Source organism: Portunus trituberculatus, chromosome 16 (assembly GCF_017591435.1).
Source record: "Portunus trituberculatus isolate SZX2019 chromosome 16, ASM1759143v1, whole genome shotgun sequence".
NCBI classification, from domain to species: Eukaryota; Metazoa; Arthropoda; class Malacostraca; order Decapoda; family Portunidae; genus Portunus; species Portunus trituberculatus.
This window is the reverse complement of record NC_059270.1, coordinates 11,480,445-11,500,906: the sequence shown is the minus strand read 5'-3', so window position 1 is coordinate 11,500,906 and position 20,462 is coordinate 11,480,445. Positions and strand designations below refer to the sequence as shown.

The 20,462-nt window shown below is 41.8% G+C and overlaps 1 protein-coding gene across 2 annotated transcripts in view; it reads right to left on the bottom strand.

Moving 5' to 3' along the window:
• The window catches only part of LOC123504488, a 166,348-nt gene that overhangs the window by 40,972 nt on the left and 104,914 nt on the right, over positions 1-20,462 (bottom strand). The window contains exon 1 of one of the 2 annotated variants that reach the window (XM_045255040.1): positions 14,225-14,447. The exons of the other annotated variant lie outside the window; for it this stretch is intronic. The gene's annotated coding sequence lies outside the window, so the exon portion shown is untranslated. Of the gene's footprint in view, positions 1-14,224; positions 14,448-20,462 lie in introns of those variants that run through there. 2 annotated transcript variants of the gene reach the window in all.

Below are 20,462 nucleotides of genomic sequence, written 5' to 3'. Positions count from 1 at the left end.
ACACACACACACACACATTTCCTGTTCCTGAGTCTCGCATCCCCCTCTTACACATTCACACACACACACACACACACACACACACACACACACACACACACACACACACACACACACACACACACACACACACACACACATACAAGTAAAACCCATTATTCAAAGTGACTCGTCTGCGGTCATATTTTTCCCCTTCCTTGACATTTTGCACAACATTCCATGACTTATCGGGCATTTACCTCCGTCCCGCACATCTGGAGCTCATCAACTGCTCGCAATCAGGCAATAAAATCAGACGACGCGTAACACTGATAGCGTTTAAGTGCCGTCGCCTCAGTGTTCTGCTCTTCCTCTCTTTTCCCTCTCTTATACTTTCCGAAGCTTCCATGAAACTGACACCACTCACGCCAAAACATGACAGCCTTCCGGTGTACCCTTTAAAAAGTGTGTATATTTTGTATTATATATGCTTACAATAAATTTTGCGATCATCCTAACCTCCAGCGATGAAGATTAGATGATGAAGCGTTATAATTTGGAGACTCATCAACTTTTATAAGTAATTTCCTCTTCCCTAAAAGACAGAAAAGGAAAGGGTGAGAAGTGAGCATTTGTGCTATATATACATAAAAAGAATTTGAAAATAATTGTAGTTGCCAATCATGGAAGTTAAATAAACATCTTTATAATTAACTTGTCATTCTTTTTATGCCTCATCTCTCCTAAAATGATTGAAAAAAAAGATGTCTTAAATCAATTTCATAATTGTAGCAGCTGTCATCTAAAAAGAACAATCATAAAATACTTATCATTCATGTACCTTGTAGTCATTTTGTATAAGAAATTTTCTGTCTTCAAAAATTAAGGAAACGTTGATTTGTACTTTGTATTATTAACAAAAAAAGAAATTTCACACGCCGATCACAGCTGCCACCTATAAAAGTATTTAAATACCGGAACATTACAATTTACTTAGCAGCTTTTTAAAATCTAATTTTCTCTTCCGTCTAAGGGAGAGAGCTGTGAAAAAAAACTCTTATTCGTACTGCATATGCTGACAAGAAATCTCTCACACTCACCCCAGCTGCTTTATATAAAAAAATATAAATGCCAGAACGTTATAAGTTACTTTGTACATGATTTCTTTATCTTGTACTCCTTCTAAAAAAATATATGTATTTGAATTGCTGCGTAATCTTAAAACAAATTTCCAGCTCTCATGACAGCTGGTAGCCACAAGAAAACCTAATTACCACAATGTTATCACTTAATCTGCTGCTTCTTTGCTCAATCTTCTCTTTTCCCTCCGCTTTTTAAGACCAAATCTCGCACGGCAGCAAACTAGGAAGTAAAACAACACTGCACCCTTAGAAAGCCCCGTATGTGTGTGTGTGTGTGTGTGTGTGTGTGTGTGTGTGTGTGTGTGTGTGTGTGTGTGTGTGTGTGTGTGTGTGTGTGTGTGTGTGTGTGCTTTGGAGTTAGTCAGTTGAGAGCCACGAAAAGGAAAAAATGCAGTGGTGTGACAGGAATTACAAGTATTACTACATACATGATACGAAATGATACTTAGGACGATGTATATGTGTGTGTGTGTGTGTGTGTGTCCTACTCCTCTCTCTTGTCTGTTCACCAATTATTTCTTAAGTTTTTCTTCGTTGTCTTAGTATTGCTGGTGTTCCTATTGCTGGGTTTCACTTTATTCTACCTATGCTGTTTTAGTCATAGCTTCACAATGTTTGCTTGAGCCGTCCATCTCTCTCTCTCTCTCTCTCTCTCTCTCTCTCTCTGGATTCCTCATACATCTACTTTCAGTTCTCCTTTCGAAACCACAAAAAATATATATAAACAAACATGAATAAAACACCACATCTTCCTCAGCAAAGTACACTAATAGATAAAACGAACAAACATCACAGCTCGTCAGCAAAATTACACAGATATAAGAAAGAAAAATAAATAATGACCATCACCACCACACCACATCACACAGCACAGCACAGCACAACAACAACGCAGCACAACACACCTAGGAGGACGCCATGTCAGTCTTCGAGAGAGGAGAGAGATAGAAAACGCTAGAAGAAGAAATATCACAAAACAGGAGCTCCGTTTAAATAATCCCAAATGACTTGATGATCCCGTAGTTTCCCTCGCCGCGCCTCTCCCATTGGTCAAGCAGGGAGTTGTTTTTTCCTCATTGGCCAAGGGAAACTCAAGAGGCGGAAACTCGGGCTTGCTATTGGCGGAGGCGGTGAATGGGAGACAAAAATGCTTCCTTGCTATTGGACAGAGGAGAAAGCAGACGGTGCATTCTTATGGGAGACAATTTCAGAGAGAGAGAGAGAGAGAGAGAGAGAGAGAGAGAGAGTACATCCGTGTTCAGAAATAGCTTTGTTTTCTCAGCACCACTATTTCCAAACGCCACGAAAATGATTAATCTGATTCTCAAGTGTTTCTCATGTGTATGGTATAAAAAATCGTGCTAATTTGTCACTAGAACTGTAAGAATGTCCTTCAAACCCGTGTCGCTTCAACTAAACCTTATTGAAAGCAGTTGAGGTAGGGACGGAAGTCTTTCAGAACACTGTCTTAAGAATGACGTGTTGGAATGATAATCGCCATCTAAACCTTCCCACACAAAGGTTAGAGCTCATACATTGCTAAGCCTGGCACCTCCAGTCCTCCACACACCACACCTAGCCTTCCGCTTGTCAAGGACAGTGACTGCCTCTGTAACCTGAACTGGACGCGAACCTGCCAAGTGACATGAGAGGACGTTACCACTGAGCTTGTGTGTGTGTATGTGTGTGTTTCACTGTTTAATCTGCTGCAGTCTCTGACGAGACAGCCAGACGTTACCCTACGGAACGAGCTCAGAGCTCATTATTTCCGATCTTCGGATAGGCCTGAGACCAGGCACACACGATTTACATCCCGTACCTACTCACTGCTAGGTGAACAGGGGCTACACGTGAAAGGAGACACACCCAAATATCTCCACTCGGCCGGAGAATCGAACCCCGGTCCTCTGGCTTGTGAAGCCAGCGGTCTAACCACTGAGCTACCGGGTGTGTGTGTGTGTGTGTGTGTGTGTGTGTGTTTGCTGGCTGTCCTGAAAATCATATGAGCAGTTTAGATAACGGTGGTAGGGATAGTAAGAACATAAATAGTAGTAGTAGTAGTAGTAGTAGTAGTAGTAGTAGTAGTAGTAGTAGTAGTAGTAGTAGTAGTAATTGTTGTTGCTATTGTTAGTTGAATAGCAGCAGCATGGATATAATAGTTGTAGAAGCTTTAGCAGTAGAAGCAACACCAGTATAAGAAGAAGAAGAAGTAGTAGAAGTAGTAGTAGTAGTAGCAGTAGTAGTAGTAGTAGTAGTAGCAGTAGTAGTAGTAATATAGCAGCAACAACAGCAGTAGTTTTCGAGAAGGAATCAAGATCAATTACATTAAAAAGTAACACCACAAGCATTTTAAGGCAACGGACAGGACCACACACACACACACACACACACACACACACACACACACACACACACACACACGACATACCACAAAACGGCCACCAGTACTGTCTTAATACTGTTAACTCCTCACCGTAACTTTTATAAGGCACTTCAATGTGTGTAATAGACATAAAAAGAAACCGCCGCACAATAATATTTCCTCCTCCTCCTCCTCCTCTTCCTCCTCTTCTTCCTGCTCTCCTCTTAAACTCGATTTGTGAACGTGAGAGCCCGAGGGAGATCATAAAAATCCAGGCAGCCAACCAGAGTCCACGCCTTCTGTCCAATCATGGTGCAGAACGACACTCATCACAGCCAATCACGGAGCGGGAACACGGTCATCCCCGCCAATCTCCAGCCGTTTGTCATCATCACGTCAAAAGCTCGGCGCAGGATTTGATTTCTACTTAGTCTCTTTATCATTTCTTGTGCTTTCCTCTTGTGTCTATTTTTTTCTTCTCATTATTGTTATTCTTGTCCTGTTTCATACTTCCTTTCTTTCTTTTTCTTTCTTTCCTTTTCCTTTTTCTTTTTTTATGCGAATCGTGCAAATTTTGTGGTTTTATTTCTTTTATATATCTCCTTTTTGCTACCTGCTTCGATTTTTTTTTCTATTTATTTTTTTTTTGTTCTGTCTCATATCTCATGTTTGTTTCGATCTCTACTTCCTCTCTCTCTCTTTTTCTTTCCCTTTTCTTTCTTTATTTTTTTTTTTTAGCGAATCGTTAACATTTTTGTGGGTCTATTTCTTTACTGTTTTCTTTTTATGACCTCGCTTTTTTTTTTTTTTTTATCCTGTCATATCTTTTGGTTGTTTTGATCTTTACTTCCTCTCTTTCTTTTCTTTCTTTTTTTCAGCTAATCGTTCAAATTTTCGTAGTATTATTTCTTTTCTTATTAGTAATTTTCCTAATTTTGGTCTGTTTCGTATTCCTTGTTTGTTATCATGTTTAATTTCTTCCCTCCCTTTTTTTCCTTTCCTTATCCATTATATTGTTTCCTTCAGTTTTGTAATTCACGACTTTATTACTACCACTATTATTCATTTTCTTCATCTCTCTTCTTCTTCTTCTTCTTCTTCTTCTTCTTCTTCTTCTTTGGTAATGCTATTATCATTATTGGTGTGGCGCTAATTGCCTTTTGTTGTTCCTGCTGATGTTGTTATTGACGTTGTTGTTGCTTGTGTTGTTGGTGTTATTATTGTGTTGTCATTGTGTTATTCTTTTCTATTGCTTTATTTTCCTTATATCTGCTTTCTTTTTATTATCGTGCTTTATATTGCCCAGGTTTATCATTGTCTTTTCTAATATTTTCTTTCGTAGTCACTTTCTACAACGCTACTTCATATTCGTTGTGTGTTTCTGCTTTACCTGCTTTCTTTTTATTCTATTTCATTTCTCAAGTCTGTACAATAATTTTCACTTCATTCTTTCCTTTTTTACATCTTTCTGAGTTTTTCTATATAATTTCTGTATCATTTTTCTTATTTTTTCTTCTTACAGTTTAATTATATTCGATCATGTTTCATATTTCATTTGTGTATTATTATTTTAACTTTCTCCATCTCTCTCTCTCTCTTCCGCTGCCTTTCTTTATGTTTTTTATATTTTTCTCTATTCTTTTTATATCGAGTTTCATATCTCACATATTCGTTAATATTCTCACTCTTTATCTCTCTCTCTCTCTCTCTCTCTCTCTCTCTCTCTCTCTCTCTCTCTCTCTTTTTGCCTTTCTACCTAGTTTCTCTACCATTCCTTGTGCTTTTCTCTTATACCTGTTCTCTCTCTCTCTCTCTCTCTCTCTCTCTCTCTCTCTCTCTTATATCCTGTTTCATATCTTACCAGTTTGTTATTAATTTAACTTCCTCTGGCTCTTTTCCTTTCTCAGTCATTTTTTTTTGTTTCTTAAATTTTATTCGTGCATATATTTTCTCTACTTTTTTTTCGCTGTTTTATTATCTTCATTTTCTTTATCCCTTTTTTTTTTATCGATTTTTTCTATATATTTTCTTCTTATTTGTGGTACCTTTCTATTTTTTACTTCTTGTTTTTTTTTTTCCAGTAGATTTCTTTGTTTTGTTAAATATTTTCATTTCTCAATCGTGTTTCCGTTCTTAGTCTTACCTTCCCATCCTTTCCCTTCCCATTCCCCTTCCCCTTTCACTCGCCTCCCTTCACCTCCTCGGCACCACCTACACCACCATTACCATCTGCGTATGTTCAAACCCTTAATTCCAGACCCTTCATCTCTCCCTCTCTCTTTCTCTCTCTCTCTCTCTCTGTTACTGTCACTTGATTTTTTCTATTTTTCTCATTTGATTCTTTACTTCATATTCTTTTCAGATTTAACATCCACTTCATAATCTCTCTCTCTCTCTCTCTCTCCCGTTCACCCACTATAACCCATAACTCCACCAACACCCATCTTTACGGCTCTCCCTCCTCAATCGTTCCCCTCCTCTACTCCCTTCGAAAGTCAGAGCAACCAGCCCAAGCCACACTCCTACACCCTCTGTCTCCTCGTTAATTCACCCATCCTTGACAATTACTTCACGCTGCTAACCCACCTTCACCACCACCAACACAACCACCGTCACCACTAATACCACCACTAATACCATCACACACTATAAATGTCACTTGGGAGGAAAGGATTATTAGTTTCAACCTTTTCCTCGTTTCATTCTTATCTATTTTCCGTTTTCTTCTTTTCCCTTTTTCTCCTTGCACTGTTTTTGTTTAAGGGAGTGAAGGAAATGGGATCAGTTTTAATCTTTTCCTTCTTTTCATCTGGTTTTCCTTTCGCCTTGTTTTTTTTTTCTTCGTATTCTTGGTTTCTTTCAGTTTCCTTCTTCCGTTTTCGTTCTGCCTTGGCTTTGCTTGTTCCTTCTCGCGGTTTTTGTCTTCCGCTGCTCGCACAAAAGAAGGACAGCCTCATTAGTCGCTCCAATCCCTGTCGGGCGGCACCTGTGTGTGTGTGTGTGTGTGTGTGTGTGTGTGTGTGTGTGTGTGTGTGTGTGTGTGTGTGTGTACTGACGTTCCCTCCTCATCATAACTCTTCCTCCTACTCCTCCGCGTGCTCGTCGTGGCTTAACTTATAGTCCTGGTGGTGGTGGTGGTGGTGGTGGTGGTGGTATGGTTTCTTTCATGCTTCTGTTGCGACTGTTCCTGTTGTTGTTGCTGCTGATGGTCTTACTGTTAATACTATTGTTAAAACTATCCCCATAGATTCTACTACTACTTCTACTACTACTACTGCTACTACTACTATTATCATTATTATTACTACTACTACTTCTTCTAATCATAATGAGATTCCCTTCCCACACTACATACAACTAACCTAACTACTGTCACATCTACAGGAACAACTACAACTACAACCACCACCACCAACATCACTACTACACCAAGAATCACGAATACCTATACGTACCATCACCGCCACAAGTCTTACATTTTGTCTTTCTCACGCACCTGATAATCACATATACACCACGCAGTCAGTCTCTAAGTCTTTCCTTGACCACTCCTTCACCTGCTCCTCCTCCTCCTCCTCCTCCGGTATAGTGTTCATGCATCATCCAAGTGCCTGGCTCACTCAATTATTATTTTCCCGGTGACAAATAGATGCTCAGGAGACACCGCGAACATTTGTCACCGCCGGACACTCCAAAACAACATGGATCCCGGCCAATTTGGAGCTTTCTTTTGATATTTGCGACCGGACGAAACAACGCTACTTTCTGGTGTGTGTGTGTGTGTGTGTGTGTTGTTTACGTAGCAATGTTTATGCTACTTTTCTTTTTATTTCTGTGAATTAATATTTCTATGGATACACCCAACACACACACACACACACACACACACGATCTAATCATCAGTGAGAAAACCACTCATTTGGTAGCGAAATAAGGACTCATGCAGTGACTGCAGCTGGCTTCCTGTGTGTGTGTGTGTGTGTGTGTAATTCACTGTTTGATCTGCTGCAGTCTCTGACGAGACAGCCAGACGTTACCCTACGGAACGAGCTCAGAGCTCATTATTTCCGATCTTGGGATAGGTCTGAGACCAGGCACACACCACACACCGGGACAACAAGGTCACAACTCCTCGATTTACATCCCGTACCTACTCACTGCTAGGTGAACAGGGGCTACACGTGAAAGGAGACACACCCAAATATCTCCACCCGGCCGGGGAATCGAACCCCGGTCATCTGGCTTGTGAAGCCAGCGCTCTAACCACTGAGCTACCGGGCCGTGTGTGTGTGTGTGTGTGTGTGTACCCTAGTGTCCGTACCCAATCCATCCTTCTAAACATGTCCTCTTATCTCTCCTAACTGACAGCACCGGACACCCTTCCCTCTGTGAGCCAGAAATCGGGAAGAAAACAACAATGCTATCAATGCAGACAATCAAATAGCCTTATTTGAGACACTACTTCTTTGTTTTGTGTCGCCAATTTATCTTTTTATTCACTTTATATTTCGTTTTACTTATTTTCATTTTATCTTTATTTTCCCTTTGTATTTTTTTTGGTGCTACAGGCGCCATTCCACATCGCGCATGAAATTCCTTACCAGTGCTTCCTCCGCGCTGGTTCCCACACTATGTCACGTCTTGCTGATGACCTTACGCTATTTCACAGATTTTCACACTTGCCAGGCGGCTCAAACAACAAAATGGCGTAGTATTATATTTGGTAATAAGCTCCTGCAGGAGTGGACCCGTGAGCTGCGCTACGGAAGCTGCTATTTACCGTCTGCTCATCACACCGCAACTTGCACCAACAGTAACTGCTTCGCGTGGCCGCTCACCAACACCTGTACTCACCAGCGCTTCGGCTTCCTCCTCCTCCTTCTGCCTCACCTGCTCCTTCCTCGCTGCTCGGAAGGACCTTTTTTATGCACAGGGAATGATGCGGAAGCACACGCAATCACTCACCCACACCCACACCCACACACAGGAGGGAGCCCATCCTTTAGACAACACACCATAAGACTTATCAAGAGAAAAGCAAATAAGGATGTACAGAAATATCTTTTTTACAAATAGAACAAAAGATCAATTTATTCAATTACAAAAGGAAATGGTGTGTGTTAACAGTACGCAAAACTCCACAGATAACTCGGCACTGAAAGACAAGGCATCGCAACCTCAACTTAATCCTTTAAAAGTAGACAAAGCGGTAAATGAAAGGAGGTAAACATATTATCATTTACTTAGCATCTCACACAATGCGAATACAAATGAGTAGTGACCGTTTCTCCACGCCACTCTCACCTTCTCCTCTCCTTAACTCTTTCAAACGTGTCACTTCCTCCTCCTCCTTCTTCTCTTCCTCCTCCAGTCTTCCCTTTCCTATACGTCTATATTGCGTCATCTACACACGAAACCAACCTTGCAAGAACCTAACGTGGCGAGACAGGCAGACTTGTACGGTAGCGAGCATTATCACGCACCTGAAGAGGATGTGGGATGAGGTGAGAGGTAAGATGAGAAGCAGGGTGTGAGGCAAGGTGTGAGGCAGAGTGAGGCGGAGAGTGAAGCAAGGTATGAGGCAAGGATAGGCGGCGTCTATATAATATCTCCCCCTGGACCTTGATATCGACAGCAGGAAAGAGTCATTCTCACCTGGTGTCTATGGCCTTCGAGAGGTTGTTGGGTAATGTATACTTAACACACGTGTGAATGGCGGGGCAGACAGGTGAAGAGGGTTTGTTTTTGCCGGGTATTCGCGATTAGCATATTTGATTGCCGCATTGTACGTACATCCGTCCGTCCCTCCGTGCGTCTGCTCTTCTGTATTGCCTCCGTCCCTGAGTCGTCTAGTGCTACATTATTGCTGGTATTGTTATGTCACGCGTGTTTATGTTGATGGTCGTGTGTTGTTGCTATTTAGATGTTGTGTTTTTGTTGTGATAGTGATGGTTGTTGTGGCTGTCATTATTCTTATTATCTTTGTTTTTGCAATACTGATGTTCATGATTGTAGAGTTGGTAGTGGTAGTTGTAGTAGTAGTAGCATCAGTAGGAAGTAGAAGCAGCATTAATAGTAGTAATAGTAGTAGTAGTAGTAGTAGTAGTAGTAGTAGTAGTAGTTGTTGTTGTTGTTGTTGTACTAGCAGTAGTAGCAGTAGTACCAGTAGTAATATTAGCAGCAGTAGTGGTTATAGTAGTAGTAGTAGTAGTAGTAGTAGTAGTAGTGGTAGTAATTAGAAAAAAACGGCACTAACTAATTTCATTATTGTTATCATTACTTCACATAAACACACACACACACACACACACACACACACACACACACACACACACACACACACACAGAGACAAACATTTTACCAGGCTGAATAATCCCTCAAAATAAAATCATGAATAGAAAGATCTTGACGTGAAGTGCGCATGCCAGAAAATTATAGGCAAAAACCAAAACAATGCAACAGACTCGCGCCTCCCCGTCTGTCCTCCGCCCACCACGAAGACAAAGGAAAGATGTACGTGATAGGACGTCGTAAAGGGAATCAGGTACGCATAATGAAGGATAAAATGTATACAGAAAGGATTATATATGCTAGTAAATGGACGAATATAATACTTTGTCGTGTATATAATGTGTTTATCCATCGACGCAGAAATATTTTAAAAGGCTTACTAGTCGGAAAATCACAGAATTCGAATAATTTTAACTGTGTTGCTTGCTGTTGCATATATTATTGCCAGTATCGCATTCTATTGACTCTTGAAGGACGAAGGAGCCTGGTAATAAGTTCATGTGGTATTTAGTATCAATATTTACAGGGAAGTGAAAGGCGAGAGTTGTCTGAAGATTATGTAACTTTCGAGGTACTGAGGGAACACGAGGCGCAAGACGCATAAGAAACAAACAGCGGTAAACTAACTGATCCTTACGAGGCTTTTTTTGCGATAAGCCACACGCAGCCTTATCTAAAGCATGAGATGTAACACAGGGGGAACACGAAAGACAACGCACGTAAGGAACAGACCGCGGTAAACCTACTGATTTTTACGAGGCTGTCTGGGATAAGCGACATATAGCCTTATCTAAAGCATGAGGTGCAGCATAGTAAAGAGAGAGAGAGAGAGAGAGAGAGAGAGAGAGAGAGAGAGAGAGAGAGAGAGAGAGAGAGAGAGTGTGTGTGTGTGTGTGTCGTAGCTATCCTGCCGCCTTCACCTGTGGGGCGGCGGTCATCAGCAAGGCATCAGGCGGCACAATGAGAGGCTGGGAAGGCTCATAAGGGTTCCATTAAGGGGACACTCATCTAACGGAGTCAAAGTCACACCGCGGAACCCACCCAAGGCCGTGTCTCCCCCCTCTCCTGCCTCTCCCTCTCTCCCTTCCGTGTGTGAGGGCGGCGAAGGGCGGGGGATCGTGGGCGTGGCTCCAGCGTACACACACACACACACACACACACACACAGACACCAGATACACAAACATGCATATATTACCTCGTCTACTTAAGCACACTCGTCTATGCACTTGCACGTATGTACACACACACACACACACACAAACACACAGGTACAAGCATAAAGTAAGCATTTCCAGGTACGTTCATGACAATCAGAAAAGCGAAAGCCTCTCTCGGAACAATGATGCAGTTCAGAGGAAGGGAAAATAAAATAACCCACTTGAATAAGAATGAAGAGAGAGAGAGAGAGAGAGAGAGAGAGAGAGAGAGAGAGAGAGAGAGAGAGAGAGAGAGAACAATGAGTGTTTCTGATCGCGACAAAACTACGAACAGACGAACTGATCCAATTATTAACCACAAATAATAGAGCCTCGAATTTTTATCTATCATTTTATTTCTCTATTGTTACGAAACTTACAACCTCTCTCTCTCTCTCTCTCTCTCTCTCTCTCTCTCTCTCTGCGGCCCACCACGCCTCGCTACGCCCACTGTAATCGGGGCGGGGGTGGGCGAGGCTGGAGGAGGGGAAGTGAAGGACGGCTGGGATTTGAGGAAGGAGAAGAAGAGGAGGAGGAGGAGGAGGAGGAGGGGATAGGTTATGCCGCAAAGGTCTTCATGTGAGAGTGAATAAAGGAAGAAAGGGAGGAGGAGATGGAGGTTAAGAAGAAGAAGAAGAAGAAGAAGAAGAAGAAGAAGAAGAAGAAAAGAAGAAGGACAAAGACGAAGACAAAGAAGAAGAAGAAGAAGAAGAAGAAGGAGATTTAATAACAATTAGTTGAGGAAGAAGGAGTGAAGAAAGAAGGAAGTAATGGAAGAAGGAAAGGAGTCAGACATTATACTTGTTTTTCCTTCTTCCTCAATTTCTGTTGTTGTTTTTTTCCCTTTCCGTCATTGTCTGCTTCTTTTGAGCTTCTTTCATAAAATTACGTGGCAATTCAACAAGCAGTGATGTTTTGCTGCATGTAATCCTCACAATTATTATCATTATTGTTATATACTCTCTCTCTCTCTCTGTCTGTGTGTGTGTGTGTGTGTGTGTGTGTGTGTGTGTGTGTGTGTGTGTGTGTGTGTGTGCCCTTTCCTTCGCCTCTTATCTTCTTCCCGCCTCATATTTTCATCATTCTGAACTTTATCTTTCATGGTCTTTCCTCTCCTTTTTTTTCTTTCTTTCTCTCTCTATCTCTCTCTTTCTTTCTCTCCTCACTTCCTCCCATCTATCAATATTCCTCCTTTCATGTATTTATTTTCTTCCTTCTATTCCCTCTCAGAGTATTTTCTTCGTTCCTTCTGCTTATTCACTCTACGTATAAATGTCTAATGAAAAAACGGAGGAGGAGAAATTATGTCCTGAGGAAGAATGAGTTAGGAGAAAGTACTAAACAGGTAAGAGAGAGAGAGAGAGAGAGAGAGAGAGAGAGAGAGAGAGAGAGAGAGAGAGAGAGAGAGAGAAAGTTGATTACATTCTGGTTCCAATTGACGCGTTCTTCTACCACCACCATCACCATCACCACCACCACCACCATCACTACCATCACCGCCCCCTCGGTCACGCTCAGTCACTCACTCTCCTCCCGTCACACTCTTGTCACTCCGCTTGTTATCACCGTGCACAGTTAAACACACACACACACACACACACACACACACACACACACACACACACACACACGTATATACCTATCGATGTGGGTTATATATATATATGTATGAGAGAGAGAGAGAGAGAGAGAGAGAGAGAGAGAGAGAGAGAGTCACAGCGGTCAGTTTATCTCACCTTGAAGCTTACAGGCATATTCTACAGGTGTGAATTACAGGTAATGCGACAATTTCACACCCATAAACTACTAAACACTTACGAGAGACACTAAATAGAAGGCATAACAGACACTTCACCGCGGACCGTTGATGAAGACGCGTGGGAATTATAACTGAAGTGCTGGGCTTAAGTATTATAAGTAAGTAGAGGAACTGGTCGTGACATAACAGCCTCTCTTCAAGTAATTTCAGGTAACGCCTAATAAAACGTGACCATTTCAAAGAACACCGCCGACTGTGTGCGCTCCTTCACACACACACACACACACACACACACACACACACGAAGTTATTACAGTAAGCTATTCTTTCATACAACTCACGGGATTGCAAAATAATATACGCATCAAAAAAAGAGAAGAAGAAAAAAAGATGTGTGCGTGTGTGTACTGCCCTTGAAATTCACACACATGGTTGCAAGTAACGTTGTGGCAGTCTCTTCCCACACGTCACACATGCACAATGTTACATACAAGACGCTGTAATAAGCCATCACTCAAGGGCCCAACCATGCAGCGCCGCAGAGAACAGCAGGCGGAACGAGAAGGAAGGGACTAGATTCACATATTGCACGCATCCTTTACATCGTGGAGAAGGAAAAAAAAAAGAAAATAGGACACAAAAAAATTGAGAAAAAAAAGTTAAAATAGTACAGAATAACACAATGACAACACAACAATAACACCAACAACACAAGCAACAACAACGTCAATAACAATACCAGCAGGAACAACAAAAGCAATTAGAGCCACACCAACGATGATAATAGCATTACCAAAGAAGAAGAAGGAGAAGGAGAAGGAGAAGAAGAAGAAGAAGAAGAAGAAGAAGAAGAAGAAGAAGAAGAAGAAGAAGAAGAAGAAGAAGAAGAAAAGACAAAATAAAAAAGAAGAGGAAGAAGAGAAGGATGAAGAAGAGGGAGAAGATGAGGAAGAAGAGAAAAAAAGATAAAATTAAGAACAATAATAGCAGTAACAACAACAAAAACAGCACCACCACCACCACCACCACCACCACCAACAACAACAACAGTATCATCTACAAACAACACAACAGCACCAGCGATACAATACTAAAAAACACACTTCTTCTGCACATACAGCATACTAAATACGTACAACCCCAGTTTACTAACAAAGTACTTACAACACCACGCCAGCAGTTATGAACACGAATTTTAGCATGTACGAAATAAACTGAAATGAAAGGGACTGGTTTAGCGTAGCAATCTCTGTCTTCTTGGGCAGGCCTGGCTGACAGCACACGTGAATCACACACAACACAGCACATTATCTTCCTCTCCCAATACACGCCATCCTTTCACGATAGGAAGGGAATGCACACTTCCTTTTCAGCCACGTAAATTGAAGCACTGTAAATCCACACTATTTCAACATTCAAGACGAACTTCACGAGTCACACAGTTCTAATTACAACCAGTAGTCATCAAGATTCACTCGCAGACATTACTTACCGATGAATATGAACACGCACATCAACAAACGCACACGCAATGCACACGCAAAATCACAGGCACACACGCACACGGAGGAGCCAACGAGTGGTGTGAGTGCAAGAGTCACACGAAGCACTACAACGGGGCACGGGGGGTCTGGGGCACCACGCGGCGGGCACCAGGGCAACACTGAGGGGGAGGAGCCGGACAGGCCAGACAGAACCACCTCACTGGCGAGCGACCCACAGCGGACTGAAGCGAGCGGCCGGCAAGGCTGGACTCTGATCTGATGGTGATGGTGGTGGTAGTAGTGGTGGTGTCAGCTGGACGGGGCCACCACCACCATAACTACAACCATCACCACAACCTGCCATCCATCTCCACCACTGCTTGCCATTGTCACCATCACATACCCGGCCCTTCAGCTGCCCCACACCATCAATAAGTGTGCCGCGTGATTCAGTGTTTTACTAATAATATTATTGATGTTACTCCTACCTCCCTCTTCATGCTCCTCTTCTTCCTCCTACTCCTCCTCTTCATCCAATTACTACTACTACTATTGCCACTATTACTATTATCTATTATGTTTCAGAATTACTATTGCTGCTCGTATTACTATTACCTCCTAGGTACTCTCACAATATTTCTGGTTCACGAAATATTTCTGCTGCTACTACTACTATTACTATCACTACTACTACTACTACTACTACTACTACTACTACTACTACTACTATTACTGTTACTACTAATATTATTACTACTACTACTACTACTACTACTACTACTACTACTACTACTACTACTACTATTATTATTACTACTACTACTATTATTATTACTACTACTACTACTACTACTACTGCTACTACTACTACTACTACTGCTGCTGCTGCTGTTACTACTACTGCTGCTACTACTACTACTACTACTACTACTACTACTACTACTACTACTACTACTACTACTACTACTACTACTATTACTACTACTAATACTACTACCATCTATGAAGGCAGGGAACCGGTCGAGGGAAACAAAAATTATAACTAGAAATAGGCCCGCTTAGGTGCTGGTCCCCGAAAAGGTCGAAAGCGTTACTCAAAAGTACTAGATAAGTGTCTTGAAACCTTCCCCTTGAATCTTGAATGCGTTGAAGTCCCAGGAAGAAGGCAGGGAGTTCCAGAGTTTACTAGAGAAAGGGGTGAATGACTGAGAACACTGGTTAAGGCTTGCATTATAGAGGTGGACAAAATAGTGGTGAGAACTGCTGGTGCTGCTGCTACTACTACTACTACTACTACTACTACTACTACTACTACTACTACTGTTACTAATGTTACTACTACTACTACTACAATTATTACTACTACTACTAAAACAACAACTACTACTACTACTACTACTACTACTACTACTATAATATTCTCCTCATCATCATCAACAACAACAACAACACTCTCGCCGTGGAGTCAGTCTGATGAGCAGCACCCCGGCGATCCCTGAGCTGCACTTCCCACACTCAAAGGCTGCCACTTCCTTCCTGCTGGGCGTGACACTCCCCTGCTTCCCACTACGTGCCAGTTAAGTCAACACGCAGAGAGGCACCGCACGCGACTCTTGTTTGTGTTACGTGTCGATAGGGCGCTAAGTAAAACGGCCCACACACACACACACACACACACACACACACACACACAAAGTTTGCACATGCTTGAGTGAGTACATACAATACATTCCACTCTCACGTTTTTTTTTCTCTTTTAAATTCTGCATCCGTTTTCATTATCTCATTCAGGTAAGAGTTGTGCACCAAAGTAAGTCATCTTCACGTCTTACATTTTCGTTAAGTCTCTCGCCCTGTTTCATTATCCCATCTAAGAAGATCTATCGCGTCATCTTTACAACCCGGTAACGTTTTCTTTGCTAGACTCCTCGTAAAAACACACACCATAAAGAGCTTGATTTATTCCTTTCCGAGCTGCATCACCGCCACATCCATCAGCGGGAGATTACTGAGAGCGCTACCGTTTAAGACTTGCACGGTTACGAATGCTATACTGTTTCCGCCCTACTTATGCGCTTAACCGAATATATCAAACCTCAGCTATAATGCAATTACCTGCCATTACATCTGTTATTTTCCCATTGTTAATATAAACCCTCCAAAGTGTTTCTTTTTTTTTCATCTTTTTTTATATCGGTGGAATGATATCAGTATATTACCGTAATGATCCAGATCCTTCCGTTCTTTTCCATCAGTTCAAGTACAGTTTAATGAAGATTAACTACAACAGCTGTTTTCCGGGTAGCTATAATAGGTGTGGTTAGGTTAAGTTCAACTAACCTATCATATCTAAACATGTAAAGCAATTTAACAAGTATTCTCGATCTTTTATTACTTTCATTGGTTCAATCTAGAATTTACTGCCTGTTTCTGCATTCCCCTTACCTGTGGCTTTCAAGAGAGAAGCTTCAGGATACCTCTCTAATTCAGGATAGTCCATTTGGGTATTAACATCAGAAATTAGCATCTCAGTGGACATAATTTTTTTCCTTCCTTTTTTTTTCTTTCTTACCTCTAAGCCAGAGCTCCTCTTACATAAATAAATACACAAATAAATATCCAGACCTAACCTAACCGGCCACAAAACTAGCTCGGGTGGCTGGTCTTACCCCCGATCCGTTTAACCTCCTGAAGGTGAGGGTGACGAGGCAGCGGAGGCGTGGAGGCCGCGGCGGTGGCGTGGCAGACAGACGTGCACGGGTCATCGGGTCGTCGTGCCGGTGCCTCTCTCGGGTCCCTCCGGTTACCTGCGCATGATCAAGGCACCTGACTCTCCCTCCCTCCCTCCCTCCCTCCCTCCTTCAGTCAGTCTCTCCCTCAGGCCAAATAATTTTCTCTCTCATTTTGTCTTTCTTTCTTTCTGGCTTACTTTCTTTCCGCTTGTCTCTGCCTACCAGCCTGCTTCTCTCTCTCTCTCTCTCTCTCTCTCTCTCTCTCTCTCTCTCTCTCTCTCTCTCTCTCTCTCTCTCTCTCTCTCTATATATATATATATATATATATATATATATATATATATATATATATATATATATATATATATATATATATATATATATATATACACACACACACACACACACACACACACACACACACACACACACACACACACACATATATATATATATATATATATATATATATATATATATATATATATATATATATATATATATATATATATATATATATATCTGAGAGCTTCAGTAATAGCCAATGAGAGAAAGAATAAACACATACACACACACACACATCGACCACATCAGAGAGAGAGAGAGAGAGAGAGAGAGAGAGAGAGAGAGAGAGAGAGAGAGAGATACCCCAAGGTCTTCGTCGCTCACTCCTCCCTTCTGTCCCCTCTCCCTTCCCTCAGTGGAGCGTTGCACTCTCACCTTGAAGGAGGGCTGTGGACAGGGGAAGAATATGCACGGCATCTCTCTGTAGGCGGTGGAATGCGGTGGTTGCTGGTATAGTTCGGCTGGCTTGAGGTAGGTCAGGTCAGGTGTTTTCTTTGTTAGGCTCGGGCACGCATATAACAAGTTAGAGGCAAGTCAGAGGATTGCGTGGAATGTTACTTTGCGGTTCTTTAACAGTATGATGACGTCAGTTCTGGTATGGCTGAATGTTCTTTACTCAATTACGTTAACTCCTTGACTGCTCATTGGTATGCCTTTCTCTAATTACCGATCATTGCGAGACATTTTTATTTATTCTACAGCTACATCCAATCTTTGAACTGGGAAGGAATTGAGAAACATATCCTTCTTCATCAATAACTTTCTCGTGGATGCTTATAGGGTTTGTTTACGTGAAGGTTGGTATGCCTTTCCCCCAATTACCAATCACTGTAAGACATCTTTATTTACTCTACAGCCACATTCAATCTTTAACTGGGAAGAAATGGCAAAATGCATTCTTTTCCATATATTTCCATAACCAATTTTCTTGCAGATGCTTACAAAGACTTCACGCATTGCTTCTGATACTGCTGATTGTTTCATGTCACAGTGAATTAACGCGACACAGTGTACTGCAGGTGTTTGTTATTGTACTTCAAGACGTGGGAAAATGCCTAAAATGACGCAGTATGAAGTATGATAGTATCCACTGAAATAATGCATGACTGAGGTTGGGGTTAAGAATAGGTTAGGTTACGTTAGGTTAGAGTAAAATCGTACTTTACGTCAGGTGGTTATGGCAAGGCGGTGTGGGAAAGTATCCATAATGATTTAGTATGGCGTGTGATAGCATCTGGTGAAATATATAAGGGTGGAGAGAGTGAGGCAAGATGGGGTAGCGGAATATAAGGTAACGTGACCTACTGTACTGCTTGTTATGGTACAGCAAGGTGTGGGGGAATATGTATTTCGATAGTGTGTGTGTGTGTGTGTGTGTGTGTGTGTGTGTGTGTGTGTGTGTGTGTGTGTGTGTGTGTGTGTGTGTGTGTGTGTGTGTGTGTGTGTGTGTGTGTGTGTGTGTGTGTGTGTGTGTGTGTGTGTGTGTGTGTGTGTGTGTGTGTGTGTGTGTGTGTGTGTGTGTGTGTGTGTGTGTGTGTGTGTGTGTGTGTGTGTGTGTGTGTGTGTGTGTGTGTGTGTGTGTGTGTGTGTGTGTGTGTGTGTGTGTGTGTGTGTGTGTGTGTGTGTGTGTGTGTAATAACATCTCATAAAATAAATTAAAGGAAATGACAATGGCATCGTATAAGAAAGCGTTACGATATGAGAAAATACTAAGACGAAGTGACTTGATATGAAAAAGAAAGCTAAGAGAGAAAGACTGTTTTCCACATCACAACCTACATTGCCATTTGTATCTCGTATGAGGAGGAAACATAATATTAAAGATAGAAGACACTGTACTAATATAATGCATAGTCTCCCTGTCTTTCCTGTCCATAAACTTATCTATTCCTCTTCTGACCTCCATACAGACTCTGCACTAATTCCATAAGTGACTATTCTAATCAAGTTCTACCCTGTTTGAGAATTACTTTCCTCCCATCTCCTTCGCAAACACAGAACACAAAGGTAGTGACGTCACACCTCAGCTGGAGAGGGTAGCCACGCGAAGACACGCCGCAGCAGCAGTAAGTAAAGTTACTGTGTTGTAGGACAGGATGAACCGGAGAGCGAGAGAGAGAGAGAGAGTATAAAAAGTCGGGTTGTGGAAGCCAACAGGAAATGAAGGAAGACAAGCAAGTAACAGAAACTCATCAATGCGTTTTCTCTTCCTTCTTATCTTGGCTTTTAAAAACTTTCCTTTCTCACATCGCCATTAGCCTGCCAATCTCTTCTTCTCCTTGTTGTCTATCTATATTTTTTTTCCTTTCACGTTTTTCTATTTTTTTTTACGTACAATACTTTCCAATAATAATTTCATGCTATCTCAATTTCTCCGTCCGTGTCTCTTCCCTTCTCTTTTTTTAAATCTAAATATAACACAAACTGGTTTACTCTCTCCCTCTCCCTCTCTCTCTCTCTCTCTCTCTCTCTCTCTCTCTCTCTCTCTCATTACGATTCAAGCACGTCTCACCATGTCCGCCTCAGAAGTACATCACGTACACTAGATTACACACGAGCAAATAGATACACAGGACTAAATTGAAGGCAGCTTGAGAGTGTGTCCTTCCCTTCCTGCCTTGGCTCGGGCGGTGCTGGATAGCGTCCTCATTTCAGCCAAATCTTTAGAATTACGCTAGTCTCCCTCTGGTGGCCGCAACTGTTTATTTTCTGGTGGGTAACATCATGCACTTCACTGTCGTCTGTCATTACTGTCTCTTTCCTTTCAACGTTCATCCGTCACGTGGTATCTAATTGGTGCCTCAAAAAAATTGCTACATTCATGGCGCGTGTAATAGTGATGTCTACGATGATATTCACCAGGAAAATAAAAGAAAAGGTTTGTCTGGTAAAACGAAGCAGATGTGATTTTGAAATAGCTCTCTCTCTCTCTCTCTCTCTCTCTCTCTCTCTCTCTCTCTCTCTGTTCGGTATCGTTGATTCCATTCATTTTTTTGTAATGTATTGAGTCATCTTCCGTGATGTTAAGATGTTAAAACACGAAAATATTGAAGTCTCATCTTCTCAAGCAATTTTGTTCTCTCTCTCTCTCTCTCTCTCTCTCTCTCTCTCTCTCTCTCTCTCTCTCTCTCTCTCTCTCTCTCTCTCTCTCTCTCTCTCTCTCTCTCTG